The sequence below is a fragment of the Marmota flaviventris genome, chromosome 2 (assembly GCF_047511675.1).
Source record: "Marmota flaviventris isolate mMarFla1 chromosome 2, mMarFla1.hap1, whole genome shotgun sequence".
NCBI classification, from domain to species: Eukaryota; Metazoa; Chordata; class Mammalia; order Rodentia; family Sciuridae; genus Marmota; species Marmota flaviventris.
The window spans coordinates 56,238,947-56,254,547 of record NC_092499.1 but is presented as its reverse complement, the minus strand read 5'-3'; the positions used below and the strand labels follow the sequence as shown (position 1 = coordinate 56,254,547).

At 35.4% G+C, this 15,601-nt stretch overlaps 1 pseudogene; it reads right to left on the bottom strand.

Annotated features, from left to right (window-relative positions):
* Positions 1–12,212: 12,212 nt before the first annotated feature.
* On the bottom strand, positions 12,213–13,062 carry LOC114088198 (nucleophosmin-like; annotated as a pseudogene).
* Between the last annotated feature and the right edge of the window lie 2,539 nt (positions 13,063–15,601).

Below are 15,601 nucleotides of genomic sequence, written 5' to 3'. Positions count from 1 at the left end.
CCAATGTAGTTAATTGAATTCACTTAAATATTTTAATTTACCTTTATAAATTAGATATATTCAATTCGTCTCATAAGTACTATAATCATTTTTTTTATAAACAAAATTTTCTCAGGCTCTTGATTTGATCTTATAAATCTAAAAAAATACTTATTCATATGCTAAAATTGCTAGTCTACATTCAATTATACATTTTTAAATGCAAATTGTAAGTCTGAATTGTTATTTGAATAGGTCCAATTCTCTTAAAGATACATGTATATGAAACCAACATCCAAACATTAATATGATGATTTTGATTCTTTTAAACATTTCTGTACTTAATTTTAAATGTTTCTGGGGCTGAAAAATGTTTACTCATTTAGGAAACAGCTATGTTTTTCCAAACAATTTTGAGCAATTACCTCCCAATTGGTTGAAATTGCAAAACAACAAGAGATTCTGGCTAAGATGCAGATAGGATTTTTGTTATTGATACTGATGAGATAGAGGTGTTAAGAGAAGCCAGCTCTTTTCTGCACTCAGACTTATGAATCAATTTTCATTTTGTTTTCATATTGGTACAATCTTTTGCAAAATACTTCAAATTCATCATGTTTATAACACGATGTTTCACAAACTGGATTTTCTGTGAAAATTCACTTTAATAATTATTTCACTAAAAAATTATTCTCTGCTTAACAACCTTTGGATAATACCATTTCTCCTCTCTCCCTCTGGGAGAGTCTTAGCCCATTAGAATATAGTAAAGGCTCTTAGAAATCCTGTCGTGAAGACATTTGTGTATCTTGGTTTAACCAAGCATTTCCAAAATTAAATAAACAAGCACCATTTTCCTCCTTACATCACTTATTAAAACCCCACAGAACCATTGGCCTGAGAAATGCTGCTCAAATTTGTCTGCTGCTTTCCATTCTCATTACTCTCATTTTAGCTCAGGCCCTCGTTATAGCCTATCTAGATTAGTCTATTAGCTCTCCTAAATAGAATCTCTGCTTCTTTTCTTTCTCATTTTCAATCTGTTCTTTAGATGCTGCTAGGGTGATCTTTGCATAACACACTTCTGAATGTGCTTTGGAAAGGAAGGAGCTTTGAATTGGGAGTCTGGAGACTTTTATTCATTTCTTGGCTTTGCCACTAACTAGAATTGTAATCTTAAAAAATTCATGTTATCTGTCTGGGTGTCTGTTTTTGCAACTGAAAAATCAGAGGTTGTTCTAGGGGGCTCTATCGTTTCCTTTCAATCAAAAAATTCTATACTTCTTATGAAAATGCAAATTCTTTCTTTTGCCTCCCATGAAATTACCCTGGCTTATCTCTTTCTAATTTAATTTACTCTTCTTTTTCTCCTGAACTCTATGGTTTAACCAAAACAGACTGCTATGTATTGTTGCCTCTACACCTCGTGCTATTGCAGGGCTTATAGTTTCACTTTACCTCTTAAATCTTAGTTTTTTTTCTGCCTCTATAATTCATTATCAGTCATAAGATACTTCTCAATTATTCTTTCCTTAAAGAAAGTTGTAACTTTCCCTCATCAGTTGAGGGTTTCTTTCAACTTTGACTCTTATGGCTCATTATACTTCCACTCTAGTATCATTGATACACATGTGTCATTCACCCAATAAGTTACAAATGAAGTCAGTGGCTCTTCTCTTATTCATAGGCTCTGAACAGAAGTCATAGATTGTTATTTTATATTTATTCTCCGTAGAGCATCTACTGCTAGTGCTTAAGATAGGTTCTAAAGTGTATAATGTTTAATCAAAGAGTAAATTTGAATCGATTAGAGATGTGCTGTCGTAAAATTTGAACCCCTAGGAAAATATTGGTTTTTAATTTGAAAGTAAGATAAAATGTGAAGAGGGGCATTAAAAAACTTTTAGGGTATATATTAATTAAGAAGTGAGCTTTTATTGTCAACTATATCTAAAAGCACAAGTTTCTGTTACCTCTTGTGTGTATGACAGTTCCTTTTGTAGAAGTTTATAGTTCTTTAATTTTCTCCCATAATGCTTCCTTGAAAATGGCAAGTTAAGTAAACAAAGGTCCCTCTATTGATAGAAAGAATGAGGGCCAGGTAATCTTGTAAATTTGGCTATTTCATTATCTTCCAATTTGTCTTTGTCTAGGATCTCAGTCCTTCATTTGAACTTCATTTTGTAGGTGTTTCTTAGACATTACATTCCAAGTCCCATGGTACCCAAATTAAGCTAGAATTATGGTAATTCAGTGCCTAGTTTCCACACACTGCTTTTGTAATAAAATAAAACAAAAAAGCTACAAGCGACACTTTCTCACGTCTCTTGTATATTATACACATGTATATACATTAGAGAAATAAAATCCTGCCACCTTAAATTTCTCCTCATAGATTAAACATGATTTTTCTTTTTTTCCAAAAGCCTTGGAATAGCTTCTGTTAGAGGATGGCTGCTGTGATTAGAGAAGGGAACAGTGCCGTGCCTGCCATTTGAATAAGGATTTAGTGAGGTCTCTAATGCTGAGCTAGTCAGAGGAGAGGCTTGAAATATACATCAAAGGGAATTTAATCTAGGCAAAGCTAAAAATAAAAAGGCCCATTTCGTGGAGACATGCTAGTAAAAAAAAATTTTTTTTTTTTTGCAAAGTGTGAAAAAGAGTCTTATCATCTGGAAAAAAACTATCTCAAAAGAGGGGACATAACGTTAGCTGGTGACAAATACCATACAAGATTCCACGTGCCTCAAAGGATTAGTGTTCATATTGAATTCACATTGAAGAAATATGTGCTAATTTAATGTTTTGTTAGTTTAGCTCTTTTAGAAGCAATCAGTATTTACTGATGACTAGAATTTGGGAGTTTAATTTTTAAGTGAGAACAGCCATGATCATAATACATATATCTTTGGGATACCCACTGGTATCATTGGGAGCATCTATGATTATGATATTGGTATCACTGTGATAGAAGAGCATCCATATCACATTCGGAATGCTCAATTTGCTTTGAGTTTTGATTAGCACTGATACTGAATGTGTGTCCCCCTCCCCCCAAATTCATGTATTGAAACCTAAGCTTCAGTGTTATATTAGTTGGAGATAAAGACTTATGGGAGATAAGAGCCTATGCTTATGACTTACTAAGAATTGTATGAGTGCTTTTATAAAGGAGACCCCGGAGAGCTACCTCATTCCCTCCCTCTAGGAGGACACAGTGAGAAGACTGCTGTCTGTGAACCAGGAACTGAGATCTAGTACTTTGGATTTCCCAGCCTCCAGAACTGTGAAAAATAAATGCTTATTGTTTGAGCCATGTAGCACATGAAATTTTGGTTATAGTAGTCACAATGGACTAAGATAGTATGTCTGTAAGGCTAGTTACCTTGTTTATAGCCTGCTACTCATATCATCAGTTCAATCCTCTCAAATCCCTGTTTTATTAGGCAGAATAAATCTCTATTATGTGGCTATAGAAAATGCTAGAATTTCAGGTAGGTAACTTGTTACTAACCAAATGTGGGTGGCTAAGATAAAACCTATTTTCTTGCTTGGAAAAGCAGCTCAAAATGCAAGTCACACTGTTGGCAGCTCAATAGCTTCATTTTCATACATAAAATAACAATGTGTACTTTAATATGGAAGGCATTTTAAATCATAATATAGTCAGCTAATTGTGCACAGGGCATACACAATTCATTCAAATAAAGGATTTTTGTATAATATAATATTTATTACTAGAAGTGTTTCTATCACAAGGTCTAGGAAGAACCCTTTTATGATTATTTGGAAAAATATGTATTCAGTATTTCTGAAAATAGGAAATGCTTAGCAAGATAGCAAAAGGAAATTTTTTGATCCTTTTGACCTACATGTTAATGTTATTTAAACAATTGATCACTAGCAAGTTGACCAAGTGATTTTCAACAGATATGTTGTACATACCTAAAAATAGAGATATTTAGCTCAGGAGGACATATAATGAAATATCTATGTGTTTTATAGCCAGAGATTGTTGGCATGATAAATGTGTTCATCACCACATTGCAATTTGACAAAAGAAAGGCATGTTTCATTGTAGTTCCAACTGAATTTGGGGTTGGAGTCCAGCATCCCATCATGCCTTTTGTTTTAAAATTTTTGGAGTGCTTGCTTTGGTGGCAGTTATAGATACCATCCCTCCTTGTGAAATGCATGATATACAACTTGGATTAATTCTGGCAAAGTAATAAATGTTGATACACCAAATGTTCTGGTATTAAGGCTAAAAATCATTATCATTATGTAAGAAATCTTTTCTCTATAATGCAATGGGAGTTGATATTTATGATTATGCCTATGAGCCATTCAAAATATGAAGAAGGTGCCAAATTAATAAAAGTTAAATTATATTTGGTGCAGTTTCAATGTTGGTGTATTTGATTATACTTTTTGATAATTGATTATTCATGTGTGTTGAGTAAAGTAACATTCAGTTTCCCAGAATAGAGCCTATAAAACTTATGAACAGATTGGGTTCACAAAATATATTTGTTTATCAATTTGTTTGGAACTAGAAAAATATGTTTCTATGAAAACAATGTTATATTGTTTATACAGAAAAGTTTATTGTGTATCTATTATGCGTCAGGCAGTATAGGAATAAAGAAAGTTGACTAATACTCTAAGATCTTATAATCTCTGAGGAGTGAGAGAGAAGTGACAGGATGAGTGCAGTAGAGATAAAAGGTGGAGTGCTTTGGGACACAGGCCAACTGCATATCAATCCTTCCAGGCACAAGGGGAGGCTTTCCTCAGAGGGCAATGTCTAAGTTATTATAAGAATAAATAAATGTTAGCATATTGATCATATGGGGAAGAAAAGGGCAATCTATGAACAGGGACAGCTATGTGGCTTCACAGTGACCTAAAACAGTAGGATATATTCAGGAAAATGCCACTTGTTTGTTGTAGCCAATGCATTTGTACTCATAGGAAGAGTAGGAGAGTAAATTCGTGTGTCACTTGAAGGCTACAGATAATTTTTGACATTTTGTTTACAGGGGAATGAAGTCACTACGTTAATGCTTTGGAAAGACCATTTCCAGTAGCTGCTTGGAGGGCCAAATAAAGTGGTGTCACAAGATACCGGAAAGCCAGGTAATAGGCAAATTCATAGGTCCAGGGGTGAAGTGGTGAGATCAGAACAATCACCCTTGTCAAGAGAGCATTGGCCTTTTGGTTTGTCTGCATCTCCTTCTCCACAGAGGGGCAGACCTGGCTCTTTGAACTGGTTGGAATATAGACACCATACTGCTCTCCCTTCCCATACCACTTCATGAGCTTTCCTGAGGACTGGGGCCCATGTCCTGTTTCCTTCACCACCCCAAAAAATCTCCCCAAGTTTAAGAAAAAAAAGACTCCCATTTCTGTAGGGGAAGAGAATGTGGGATGGAATTGAAGAGATCTTTATCTCTTCATACCATGTTTCTGCTGGGCTCTGTGGAGACCATTCTTATATAACAAATCCTCATCATCGGATGTTTGGGAAATGGGAAATGGGGAAAGGTTCAGGATAATTTTTGTTTCTGGCTCAGGTGATAAGAGTGTCATTTATTGAAACAATACTCACAGGGCAGATTTTAAAACATAAAGGCAAGGTGACATGTTCAGTTATGATTTTTGGGGGACATCCAGGGGGAGGCATCCCAGTAGGCAGTTTTATAGTATCAGGATTCAGGAGAGATGGGTTTTGTGGGGTAGACAGAGAACAATCTATATGTAAGATATTATTGAAAATAGATCACCTCAGTTAGAAGACTGATTAAAGTAATAATGGGAGATGAGGAAAGGAAATAAGAGCAACTATGAAATTTAAGAGGGCAAGTTGGAGAAGAGGCTTAATGAAGATGGCTTCTCTCTTTGAAGACAGAGAGATAATTAATCAACTCTAATAAAAAAATTAAAAACATGTTACCTTGAAATGAAGGAATGAAGTTCCCTCTAAAAACACAAGACAGTTTTCTCTCCCTGATAGAAGAGACTGAACATACCCACCAATATTGTGCTTTACATGATCCATAAATTGCAAAGCCAAATTAAGATTTAAGAAAAAGTCATAAGTGGAATGCAATAAATATATAAGTTTTTTCAAAGACTGTACTTGTTTTGAGAGCAATTTTACCCAAAATAGTCAAAACAATTTTAGCTAAACTGTAGATAAATAAGCCAAACAGAAACTTCCAAAGTCCAGAGAATTCTACAGAATAAATTTACTACTTGTTACAATGTTTTGTTCTAACAATCCCAGGATAAAATGAAATATTCTGAAGTCAGCGATTCTTGCTATTCTGAAGGGCAGATTTCTTCCTGTCAACTGCTGCAGAACAAAGTAATACATACAAAAAAGAAACCAAGGATAAGAAAGTTTTCCTTGAGAGAATTGTGGAAATTCTTTTTAGTCTTTTGGTTTTTTTTATACAAAAATATTTTCCCCACACGAACAAATTTGCATGGCTGCATTTATCAAAGAAGTTTGATCCTTTATTTATGTAAACCAAGAAGTATAATCTTACTGAGCTAAGAGTCAACTCAAAGCTCTGTTGCTATAAAACTTGGGCTTTCCAAAATTTCTCAGTTTAAAGGCATCTGCTACATAAGTCTAATTTTAATTGGGGAAAAAAACCCCTACTTTAAAATGAAATCCAGTGAAACCCCAATGGGTTTATGCCCATTTCCCCATATTCAGTACTTAAAGTTTGGAGGTCTATGGTCAAGAACTATTTTCTAAGTTATTTTCACAGAAAGCGAATTATTCATAATTAATTGATAAACTTTGTTAAACCACCTCCCATAATTGAGGGGTATGTGACTGAGACTTGTTCTATGTTGTAAGGGGTAGGGTTCAGTGCTTGATGTGGCATTGCTTGGCATGTCATATTCTCAGCAATTTTCCCTAGCAGGTTGACATCCTCCCTTTGTGAGCTATGACCAGCCCAGGAAAACATCGCTGACATTAGGTTCTATTCTGCTGATGTTACATAAAACTGCAAGATTTCAAACATGGAATTGTTCCAAAAATATATGCTATTTTTCATAAACAGCACAAAATAACACTTTAAAAAAGTCACATCTGGTGTTATTTGTTGTCTTATTTATCAATTTATGCCTTCATCACCATGACATCAACTTTCAAGGTGCTCTTGTAAATCTAGAATTCTAACAGGTGAAATAAGTAGTAAAAATAGTTCCTGAAGTATAGGTTTGTGTTTCAAAAGTAATTATGAATCAATCGCTTGACACTCAGGTCATATTTTCTCATTAAAAAGCTATATTGTGCCAAATGTGACGGCACAGCCCTTTAATCCCAGTGGCTCGGGAGGCTGAGGCAGGAGGGTCGCAAGTTCAAAGCCAGCCTCAGCAAAAGCAAGGCACTAAGCAACTCAGTGAGACCCTGTCTCTAAAAAAAATACAAAATAAGGCTGGGGATGTGGCTCAGTGGTTGAATGCCCCTGAATTCAATCCCCAGCACACTCCAAAACAAAAACAAAAACAAAAACAAACTATATTATAAAACTATATTGCATGATAGTTATATTCCCAAGCCTATTCTTCTTCTTCTTCTTATTTGGTACTGGGGATTGAACCTAGTAGTGCTTCACCACTGAGCAATATTCCCAGCTCTTGCTTGGTTGCTTAGGGCCTCTCTAAGTTGCTGAGGCTGCATTTTAAAAATTTGTTCTTTTTAGTTATACATAACAGTAAAATGTATTTTGGCATAGTATATATACATAGAGTATAACTTATTCTATTTAGGATCCCATTCTTGTGGTTGTACATGATGCAGAGTTACCCTGGTTGTATTTTCAAATACAAGGCTAGAAAAGTTAGGTCTGATTAATTTTACTGTCCTTCTTATTCCTCTCCCCCCTTCCTTACTCTTTATATAATCATATAGATTTCTATTCTTCCCCTCCCCACCCTCCCTTATTTTGGGTTAGCATCCAAATATCAGAGGTAAATTTCACCTTTGGTGTCTTTGGGATTGGCTTATTTTACTTAGCATGATATTTTCCAGTCCCATCCATTTACTGGCAAATGCCAATTTTTCATTCCTTTTTTGTGGATGAGTGACATTCATTCATATCTATCTATCTATCTATCTATCTATCTATCTATCTATCTATCTATCTATCCATCTATCTATCTATTTTCTTTATCCATTCATCTATCGAAGGACACTTAGGTTGTTTCCATAGCTTGGCTATTGTGAGTTGAGCTGCTAGGAACATTGATGTGGCTGCATCATTGTAGTATGCTGCTTTTAAGTTCTTTAGAGAGTGAGATAACTGGGTCAAATGGTGGTGCCATTTCAAGTTTTTTTAAGAAATCTCCATACTGCTTTCCAGAGTGGTTGCGCTAATTTGCAGTCTCACCGACAATGTATGAGAGTACTTCTTTCCCCACATCCTCATCAACATTTATTGTTACTTATATTCTTTTTTTAAAATATCTTTTTAGTTATACATGGACACAATATCTTTATTTTATTTATTTATTTTTATGTGGTGCTGAGGATAGAACCCAGGGTCTCACACTTGTAAGGCGAGCGCTCTACCACTGAGCCACAGCCCCTGCCCCTATTCTTTTTTTAAAAAAAATATTTATTTTTTACTTGTAGTTGGATACAATATCTTTAATTAATTTTTTAAATTTTTATGTGGTGCTGAAGATCGAACCCAGGGCCTTGCCCATGCTAGGCGAGTGCTCTACCACTGAGTCACAACCCCAGCCCCTATTACTTGTATTCTTTATAATTGCCATTCTGACTAGAGGGAGATGGAATCTAAGTGTAGTTTTAATTTGCACTTCTCTAATTGCTAGAGGTGTTGAACATTTTTCATATATTTTGACCATTTGTATTTCTTCTGTGAAGTGTTTGTTCAGTTCCTTTGCCCATTTATTGATTGGGTTATTTATTTTTCTGGTGTTATGTTTTTTGAGTTCTCTATATAACTGGAGATTAGCGCTGTATCTGAGGTACAGGTGGTAAGGATTTTCTCCCATTCTGTAGGATCTCTGTTCATGTTCTTGATTATTTCCTTTTCCGTTTGATGCCATCCCATTTATGATTATTGATTTTACTGCTTGCACTTTAGAATTCTTATTGAGGAAATTAGTTCCTAAGCCAACATGATGGAGAGTTGGGCCTACTTTATTTTCTAGTAAGTGCAGTGTCTCTGGTCTAATGCTTAGGTCCTCAATCCACTTAGGGTTGTGTTTTGTGCAGGGTGAAAGATAGTGGTTCAATTTCTATTACATATAGATTTCCAGTTTTCCCAGCACCATTTGTTGAAGAGGCTATCTTTTCTCCAATGTATTTTATGGCACCTTTGTCTAAATGATATAACTGTATTTACATGGGTGTGTCTCTGTGTCTTCTATTCTGTTTCATTAGTCTTCATTTCTGTTTTGGTGCCAATACCATCCTGTTTTTGTTACTATAGCTCTGTAGGATCTCAAGTTCAAAGTCAACCTCAAGTGCTCGAAAACCCGCCTTGACACTGGCTTTGAACTTAAGATCCTCCTGTGTCAGTTTCCCAAGTTGCTGGACTTATAGGCTGTGCCTGACCCCAAGCCCATTTAACCCATAATGCATCTGAGTTCCAAACTTAATAAACATGAGATAACATTATGACATCACTTTTAAAGTATCATAAAGTGTACATAAATATAAAAAATGTTAAAACATTACGAGGATACCTTTTCTAACATTTCAATATTAATAAAGTTATTTATTTATATGTAGAATGATTTATTAACTATGAGTCCACGTAATTTATTGGTATGTTCCATAGAATATAAGCTATACACCAGAAATGGACAGATCAAATAATAAAATTAAATAACATAGGTAAGAATTTTAAGGTTTTGATCTCTCATCCCAGGAGATATCCAGTTTATGTTAATTCATGTCACTCTGTTAATAACCATCATTTATCAAGAATTATCATCTGGATTATCAAATGGCAAATTTCTCCAGCGTGACTCTTGGCATCAATGCTGAACCTAAACAAGAAAGAATCATAATTACTAATTTCTGGAAAATAGCAGAGTAGAAGAAGCTGGTGTTAAACTTTTCATGTGTGGGCTCATTTCCTTGGCCTCCTCTGTCTGGGAGGTTGTCTGGTCTCAAGAGATTGCTGAGTTATTTCAAAGGATATCTCAAAGAATACAAATGAACAGGCAGACAGTGACACAGAGAGTAAGGAATGTGGGAAAGGACCCAGAGCTTTGGTGCGCTTTGATAGCCACCTTCCCTGAAACTCCACCAGTACAACAAGAAAGCTCTCGGAATCTCTTGTTCAACTTTTATGGAAGTTTAATTAAGTAGCCATGATGATTAAATCACTGGTCACTGGTGATCAGCTCAACTTTCAGCCTCTCTCCTCTCCCCAGATGTACGGGGAGCAGATATTTAAAAGGAAAGAAAGTAACTTAAACATTTTTTTTCTAATTTCATTGCCTATGGAAAGTCAGTTTTGACTAGAATTTGAAGAGATAGATAGAAATCGTTGAAGGGATTCTGAAAGGGACTTTTAGGATTTTAGAGGATTTTGGAGATAAAAGTCACTGTATCATTTCTGTGTACAACACCAATTTTCACTTCTTAATTAAGATATATCATCATCACTTCTCCCATGCATAAGAATCACGAATAGATTAAGTTTTTTTTATGTGTATGAGAGGAGAGGAATTCATAAATGGAATAAATCTACAAGTCTTTAATTTAGAAGCCAACTTGTCCTGTACCCTAAAAAAATTTCTATTAATTTTTCTTTGTTTAAATTTTCAGACTCTCTCCACTAAGTTGGCTGTCACTGTATTTCCTCTTGCAGCTTTCCTTCTCACCCCTCCCTAGCTGTTTCCCAGAGAGAATACAATTATGATTTAACCTTCTTATGTTGATTCCTCACCTTCTTTCATTTTTCTCTAATAGCCAAATCACTTAGTACCTCAAATTTCTTACTTGAACTTATAATTTTCGTAAATATAAATAGTATTTCCTAATACTTATTTTGTAACTATCTTCATTGTACAGCTTTCTTACCTATTATTATCTTAAAAATTTTGCTATCTCTTCTTTTACATTGTCAAAGATGATAATTGGCAAAGGCCAGATATTGTCACCCAATATTCATTCCTCCCTTCTTCTTAGCAATAGAAACTCTATTTACCTGGACACATGACTGCCTAGAATAGGACCTTCCTTTCCCAGTCTCCCTGTGACTAAGTATAGCTGTGTAGTTACCCAGTAGGATGGAAGTAGTTAATGTTGAGTGTGAATTCCAGGAAATGTCCCTGAAGGGAGAGGTCACATTTTTCTTTACATCTTCCTCCTTCCCACTATATAAATGTGAATGTGATAGTTATTGTTTGAGCAGCCATTCATGGGTTCTGAGATAGAAGCCTCTTGTAGATGGAAGAGACTGAATGCCTTCTAATGAGCTGTTCCAGACCAGTCCCAGACGACTGCAGGCTGTGCTCACACGGAAAGATGATAAGCCTCCATCATGTTTAAGTCAAAACTATTTTGGGTTTTCTCACAGTTGAGCCCAATTTGATTTAACAATTATAGCTATATTCTATTTTGCAACCAAAACTAGCTCTTTTATGATTATCTATAGGTTGATTTAGAAAGTTGAAAGCTAGAAGTTGTATTCACATAACTGGGTAAATAGTGTTCACTACAGAATCAAGAAGTTTTTTTTTGTGTGTGAATATTTACAAACTAGCTTATATTTTTTCTTTCAGATTTATTTTCAACTTCTCCAAAATATTTTGTTTTATTGTCCTCTTTTCTTTATCCCTTCTAAAGACCCTCCTTCTACAGAGCTGTGTGGCTTTCTGTTCCAATTTTGGATTTGATGCTTTCTTTTTTTTATTAAAATACTGAGTTTATTTCACATGTATATTTTTGTCTCCCCACCATTTCCATGTCTGACCACCACTACTACTATGTCCTACCATAACATTCCATACATACTTAGAAACCAAGCAAAGGGTGGAGTTCCATCTTTAAAAACTAAACATGCATTTTGGACAACACATTCTTGGCAATAGAACCTGGACAACATTTATCAAACACGGTAGGGAAAGTTCTCACTTTGCATTATAAAAAGGACAGCCAGATATCAACTGCTTCAGAAATGAAATAAGACGGAAATTTTTAACAAACTGTTTAAACTATTTTCTTAAAGAGACTTCCTCCACTGCCTGAGATCTTGTATTGCCTCCTGGTCAGTCATCCGGAAGCAATTCTTCACATAATTGATGAACATGGCTTCCACTTTGGGAAGAGAACCACCTTTTTCTATACTTGCTTGCATTTTTGCTTTAATGTCTTCTACAGAACTAGGTCCTTTTGGTGTTTTAGGAGTTTTTTCCTGTTTTTTGAAGGACTCTTGACCTTTTGATCTTGGTGTTGATGGTTTTGAGTCTTTTCCATTCTGGTTTTTCAGCATTTTTGGCTGGAGTATCTCATATAGATTTCTTCACTGGAGCTTTTTCTTCAGTTTCCTCATCATCAAAATCATCATCATCTTCATCTTCATCATCATCATCATCATCTTCATCATCTTTGACATCTTCATCAACAGCAAGTTTTACTTTTTTTTCTGGAGAACCTTGCTACCCCCTCCAGGGACAGATCACTTTCCAGATACACTTAAGAGTTTCACATCCTCCTCTTCTTCATCTTCTGACTCTGCACCTTCCTCCACAGCTAGAACCGCACTTCAACCTTAAGACCACAGGTGGTGTGATTTCAAAGCCCTCAAGGAAGACTGTTGGCTGTACAGACATTTTCAATGTTGCCAATGTTACTTTAATTGGACTGCCTTCATAATTCATTGCCTCTGCTTCAACAATTTGTAATTCATCCTTTGCTCTAGCCCCTAAACTGACCGTTCTTAACGATAACTGGTGCTCATTTTCATCATTATCTACCTTAAAGTGATAATCTTTGTCAGCCTTTAGCTCACAACTGAAAAGGTAGTTCTGGGGACTCAGGGGGCTCATGTCCATATCCATCGAATCTTCCATGAGGTGGTAGCATGCACTTAGGTGGGAGAGAAGGCGGATGGAAAATGGGTGGCTTGGATTTGATGCTTTCTATCTGCTGAACAACTGTCAAAATGAGACTTCAATTCAGTGCTTTCAGGAGAAGCCTATTAAAAGGCCAAATGTGACAATGACATCACATCTGCCATTCATCATCTCAGTTTAGTAATGGAGGAGAAGCCGATAGATGGGAATTCCTTTCATGTCCATAGAATGCTATAAGGGGCAAACACCACATTATTTTTCTTTGTGCATTAGCAACCATTCTTGGTTTCTAAGTTGTTTCTGATTTCTAGTACAGTTTTAGGTTAATACTATGCATAGATTTTCATTCTGAATTCTTTCTAAGATTCAAGGACTCCTTTTTTTCTTTAAGTTTTTCTCTCTTACCTTCTCTGTATTTCTGAGAACTAGTACAATGAAAAGGCCAAGTGCATAGACCTTAGAGTTAGATGACTTTGGTATTATTTCAACTCCATTACTGATTGGTTTTATAACTAACTCTAAGCAAGTTAATAATTATTTACTGTCTCTCTAACCCTTAATTTGCTCATCTGTTAAATGAGGATAATAATAGCATCTGATTTATAAGTTTGCTGAAGAATTAACCCATGCTTAGTGTTTAGCCCAGTGCTTGGAACAGGGAAGACATTCAGTATTACTTGTGACTACTATTATCATCAATAGTGTTAGGGAACGAGTTGGCCAAGGTCACACATACAAAAGCCTGAGTTTACGCCCAGCCTGACTCCACCATCTGAGCTTTTAACAACCATATTCTTCTTTTTCACATGGAATGTATGTTTTGAATAATTCTATTGAGGAGCAAGCTGCCATGTAGAACAGTGCTTTGTGGTTGTATATGTATGAGATGGGTGGGAGACAGGGGCTTGATGTGGATGCGAAGCAGAATACCCTGGTCATTTGGGAAAGATTTTCAAAGTACACATTTGGCATACTTTTTTAGTGAGTTTGATAAGTCTTGGGGTGGGCTATGGCAGGGATATATATATTTTTGAATCAGCTCCCCTAGTGATCTGATGCCCACTCTTGTTGAGAAAACTGACTTGGAATAAATTGTTGCATTGTTCTCAAGTGGAATGACTCCATGACAGAAATTTTAGGAAGTCATCCAAGAAGGAAGTAATGGGAGAAAAGAAAACAAAAACGGTTCTTAGGCTTAGTGTGTGCCTCATGGAAACGATTCATATTTTCCTTGCTCTGACTCATATTTCTACATGAAAAACATACTCTAGTGGTCACATCAGTATTTTAAAAAATTTATTCAGTTAACTCTTACAGTTCTAAATCTGTATATAAACCCACAATATCTACCACCATGAATCAACTCAAAATATATAATTCAACAAAAGCAAAAGTAAAAGGAAATGAAGATAATTAAGATAATTTCTGGCACTTCTGCAAGACACTGTCATGTTATTCTTTTATCCCAAACTAAAATTCTAAGTCAATTATATGTATTATACATACAAAATTCTTCTCTTATTATGAGAAGTTAGGACACAAATAACTTAAAGTGTGATAGAAATAAAAAAATCAAATGCATATTAAGTTGAAAACACTTACATGGGAGAGTGTATGCTGGAGACTAAGTGTTTTACATAATTGAACATATTTAACCCATGTACTAGTCTAATGAAAGAGACCCAATGATTATATTTCCAATTTTATAGATGAGGGAAATTAAGAGAGGTTAACATGCCCATGTTATACAGCTAGTAAAATAAGGGAACTAGGATTTGAAATCAGAGGTGGCTGGTTCCAAAATCTGACAACATTCTGCTTCTTGCAAAAAGAACCCTGTGACAAATACCTAAAGGATACCAACTGATAATTATAAAATAAATTCAATATTCTTTTCTCTATGGTTTAAAAAATATGTCTCTTTCTGTTTTTAAGAGGGTTATAATGATCAAATTTCAGTTATTCAAGCTGAAGTTTTCCTGTAGGACATGACAGCTCTCTTCCTGAATCCCACTGCCACCCTGGGATACCTCTTTATTCCTGCCCCCTCTCCCAAGAACTGCAAGGATATGCAATTGGGCACGTATGTGTTCAGAAGCTAGGGTTCTCCTAAGCTAGCCCAGAGGTTCTAAATTTTAGCTTGTACCAAATCATCTGGTGCAATTGTTTCTGATTTAGCAGGCTGGAATGGAACCAGAGAATTTGTATTTTTAATATGTTCCTGGGCGTCTCTGAGTTAGCCCATTTAGAGAACTATCAGCCTAAAACCATGGGGATGAGAGAGCAAAAACCATGTATTAGTACCTAATTTCTAAGATAAGGATCATGAGAATTTTGTTAGCAAGTAAAAATATTTAATGATTTGCATATTTTAAGCCTATTCATAAGGAAATTTTTCTGAATACAATATGGGATATTTGACATGAATTGCTTCCCTCCCTCCACCACATTTCAGTCCTGTTCATCTCCTCTTTGCCCATTTCCTGGCCTGGTTCTCCATCCCAAACCAGGTTTCATTAAGTAAGTTTGCATAACT